The sequence below is a fragment of the Triticum dicoccoides genome, chromosome 4A (genome assembly GCF_002162155.2).
Source record: "Triticum dicoccoides isolate Atlit2015 ecotype Zavitan chromosome 4A, WEW_v2.0, whole genome shotgun sequence".
In the NCBI taxonomy this organism is placed as follows: domain Eukaryota; kingdom Viridiplantae; phylum Streptophyta; class Magnoliopsida; order Poales; family Poaceae; genus Triticum; species Triticum dicoccoides.
In genome coordinates this window covers 80313825-80318053 of record NC_041386.1, presented here as the reverse complement: position 1 = coordinate 80318053, position 4229 = coordinate 80313825, and the positions used below count along the sequence as shown (strand labels likewise).

The 4229-nt window shown below is 44.1% G+C and overlaps 1 pseudogene; it reads left to right on the top strand.

The window, feature by feature from the left end:
• The first annotated feature begins 234 nt into the window (after window positions 1-234).
• LOC119290339 lies at window positions 235-326 on the top strand (annotated as a pseudogene).
• Window positions 327-4229: the final 3903 nt, after the last annotated feature.

Genomic DNA, 4229 nt, shown 5'->3' with positions numbered 1-4229 from the left:
CAAGGTTCCCTGATGGGGTCTCTTTCCCGCGAGATCTTGGCCCAAGTTGTTATGCTCCAGACTCCTTCCGAAGTATGGGCTGCCATCCACGCGATGTTCGCAGCCCAATCATAAGCGCAAGACATTAATAGAAGGATTGCTCTTCACAATCTTCAGAAGGGATGTTCAAGCATGGCAGATTACCTCACCAAGGTCAAATCTCTCGCCGATGAGATCGCTTGCGCAGGAGGAGTCGCCCTCTCTGATGGGGAAATCACCTCACATATTCTCGCTGGTCTTGACCTAGATTACAATCCTGTAGTCTCTGCTCTTGCCGCTTGGGTAGAACCAGTCACCGTTCAGGAATTATACAGCTAGCTTCTCTCCTTTGATGCCTGCATGAACTTGCTCCATGGTATGAACCGTCATCAATCTTCTGCCAATGCCGCCTCTCGCGGGCACAACACAGGAGGTCGTGGGCAGCAGGGACGTGGTTGCAGCAACAGTAGCAGCGGGCGTGGGTGCGGTGGTTCTCAGTCCTCGCGCTCGGGTATAGGAGGAGGCGGCTACAACAGGAAGCAGATTACAGGTGGAGGTGGAGGCGGCTACAATCACAATCAGAACCAGAATCAGTATGGGCATAGAGGTACGTCCTCTTCCAACAACCAACGGTCCCGCTGTCAGCTATGCAAAAAGCCGAGTCACGAGGTGATGGAGTGCTGGCATCGCTTTGATGAAGACTACGTCCCCGACGAGTGTCATGTTGCTACAGCCATACGAGAACAAGTAGAAGATGCAGGGATGGTGTGGTACGCTGACTCCGGTGCAACGGATCATGTCACAAGTGAGCTCGAAAAGCTTGCTTTCTGGGAGAAATACCATGGCAGCGACCAGATTCACACCGCAAGCGGTGGAGGTATAAACATTCATCACATAGGTCAAGCATTAATTAGTCCCCCTATTTCAAAACATGATCTTCTTTTAAAGGATGTCCTTCATGTTCCACAAGCCGACAAAAATCTTGCATCTATGTCTTGTCTAACTGCTGATAACAATGTCTTCTTTGAAACTCATCCGACATATTTTTTATAAAGGATCGGGCAACGAGGGAGCTCCTTCATCACAACAGATGCATTGGAGGCCTTTACCCCATCACATCCGGAGCTCTTAGTTGTCATCGTCGTCGTCAAGTCCACTCCGTCATCAAGCCCTCTTTGGCAAGATGGCATCAAAGATTAGGACAATCGTCATCAGTTATAGTTAAGCAAATAGTGAATAAAGACAATCTTCTATTGTCCCATAGTCAAGTTGAAGAGTCTATTTGTGATGCTTGTCAATGTGCCAAAAGTCACCAACTTCCTTACCCTAAGTAAACTAGTGTTTCACATGCTCATTCAGAACTTATTTTCAGTGATGTATGGGGTCATGCAAGAGATTCTTTTGGAAGAAAAAAAATATTATGTTAGTTTTATTGACGACTATAGCAAATTTACTTGGATATATTTGCTTAAGTACAAATCCGAAGTCTTTTCCGTCTTCCAAGAATTCCAAAAACTTGTTGAACGACACTTTGGCAGAAAGATTCTCACAGTCCAAAATGACTAGGGAGGAGAATATGAGAAACTCAATTCTTTCTTTCACGAAATAGGCATAGAGCATCATGTTTCTTATCCCCATGCTCATCAACAAAACGGTTCTGCTGAATGCAAACATCATCATATTGTTGAAGTAGGGCTCTCTCTTCTTGCTCATGCGTCAATGCCTCTCAAGTATTGGGATGAAGCTTTTATCACAGCTACATATCTCATAAATCGTTTGCCCAGTAAAGTGATTGGCAACTTCACCCCTTTAGAGCGACTGTTTCATCAAAAACCCGATTACAACTCTCTCAAAAATCTTGGGTGTGCTTGCTATCCCAATCTTCGTCCTTATAATCGTCACAAACTACAGTTTCGTTCTACTCAATGTGTCTTTATTGGTTATAGCAACCTCTATAAAGGATACAAATGTCTTGAAGTCGCAACTGGACACATCTATATTTCTCGTGATGTTGTTTTTGATGAAACCGTCTTTCCTTTTGCAAAGCTTCGTCCCAATGCAGGAGCCCTGTCACGTGCTGAAATAGCACTACTTCCAGATTTTCTTCCTAATCCAAATAACGGGGGTGAACTAACTAATGTTGATCATGTGATTAGTTCAAAGGAAAAAGAAAGTTTTGATTTTATTGATGAATGTGCAGCAATAGGGCGTCATTTTATGTGTGAAGCAGCAAACAAGGAAAGAGACAACACCAGATCCGAGGATGATCGTGCTGCATATGTGCCTACCGCTGCCAACGGGTGATCCAAGGAGAATCTCGGCGCCAGGCACACGGCTGGGCACACTGCGGATTCAGGTGGCGCTGTGGCCGACAGCGTGGAGCCTAGCTTTGGGGCAGATTCGCTTCATGATTCCCCGTGTGCCATGAATGAGTGGGCCGATCTGGCGGGGAACCAGGAAAAAGGTGCGAGGCCCAGCTCCAACTCTCCGTGTCGCACGCCTGGGCGCGGTTCGCCTGGCAGTTCTCTAGACCAACCTTCTCCCTTGAATCAGGAGCCCACTGGAGACCATGCGGGATCTTCTGCGCCTGCAACAGACCAGGCGGGATCTTCTGCGACAGAAGGTTCGGCTGCAGCTCCTGTTACGCCCAAATCTTCTGTGGCTAGGACAACAGTTCCGCCCCGTGTACCAAAGATTCCAACACGTATTACAAGGTCAAAAACAGGTGTTTTCAAATCGAAGGAATACAAGGATGGTACAATAAGGTATGACAAGATCAAGTGTGCTTTTCTTACTAGTACCGGTGAACCAACTCATTTATATGATGCTCTTGCTCACGAGGATTGGAAAAAGGCTATGGATGTTCAGTATGATGCACTGATGAAAAAGAAAACTTGGCATCTAGTACCACCGGGGAGAGGTAAGAATATAATCGATTGTAAATGGGTCTATAAGATCAAAAGAAAGTCTGATGGAAGTATAGACAGATACAAGGCTAGACTAGTTGCAAAAGGGTTTAAACAAAGGTTTGACATTGATTATGAAGATACCTTTAGTCCCGTTGTGAAGTCGGCCACCATTAGACTTGTGTTATCAATTGCTATTTCTAAAGTTTGGAGTCTAAGGCAGCTAGATGTTCAGAACGCATTTCTTCATGGTGTTCTGGAGGAAGAAGTCTTCATGCGGCAGCCACTAGGTTATGAGAATAAAAGCAAGCCAGATTACATTTGCAAATTGGATAAATCTTCATATGGGTTAAAACAGGCACCCCGAGCATGGTACTCAAGGTTGAGCACTTAGTTACAGAAACTTGGGTTTACTCCATCTAAAGCAGATACCTCATTATTTTTCTACAGTAAAGGCAACATTACCATATTTATACTTGTTTATGTTGATGATATAATTATTGCCAGTTCTAGTCCAGATGCCACTACCTGCTTACTTAAAGATCTGAAGCTGGAATTTGAACTAAAGGATTTGGGGGATCTCCATTATTTTCTCGGCATAGAAGTTAAGCAGATAAAGGACGGCATACTTCTTACACATGAGAAATATACCACTGATATACTCAGGAGAGTAGGCATGGAATGTTGCAAACCTGTAAGTACACCGGTCTCAACCTCAGAAAAACTCACAATTGAGAGTGGAGAAGTACTTGGGTCAGAGGATGCAACAAATTATAGAAGTATTATAGGTGCATTGCAGTACTTGACTCTTACCCGTCCTGATATTTCCTATTATGTGAATAAAGTATGTCAGTATTTGCATGCTCCTAGTACAGCTCATTGGACTGCAGTAAAAAGAATTTTGAGGTATCTAAAGTTTATAGAAGGACTTGGACTTCAGATTGTCAAGTCGTCGTCTACATTGGTTACTACTTATTCTGATGCAGATTGGGCAGGTTGTGCTGATGATAGAAGGTCCACAGGTGGTTTTGCCGTATTTCTGGGAACAAATCTTGTGTCATGGAGTGCAAGAAAACAGGCTATTGTCTCAAGATCAAGTACTGAAGCTGAGTATAAAGCATTGGCAAATGCTACAGCTGAAGTAATGTGGATACAAACTTTACTTTGTGAACTTGGGACTCAAACTCCACATGCTACGAGACTATGGTGTGATAATCTTGGTGCAACATATCTTTCAGCTAATCCTGTTTTCCATGCACGCACAAAACACATTGGTGTTGATTTCCACTTTGTTAGAGAAAGAGT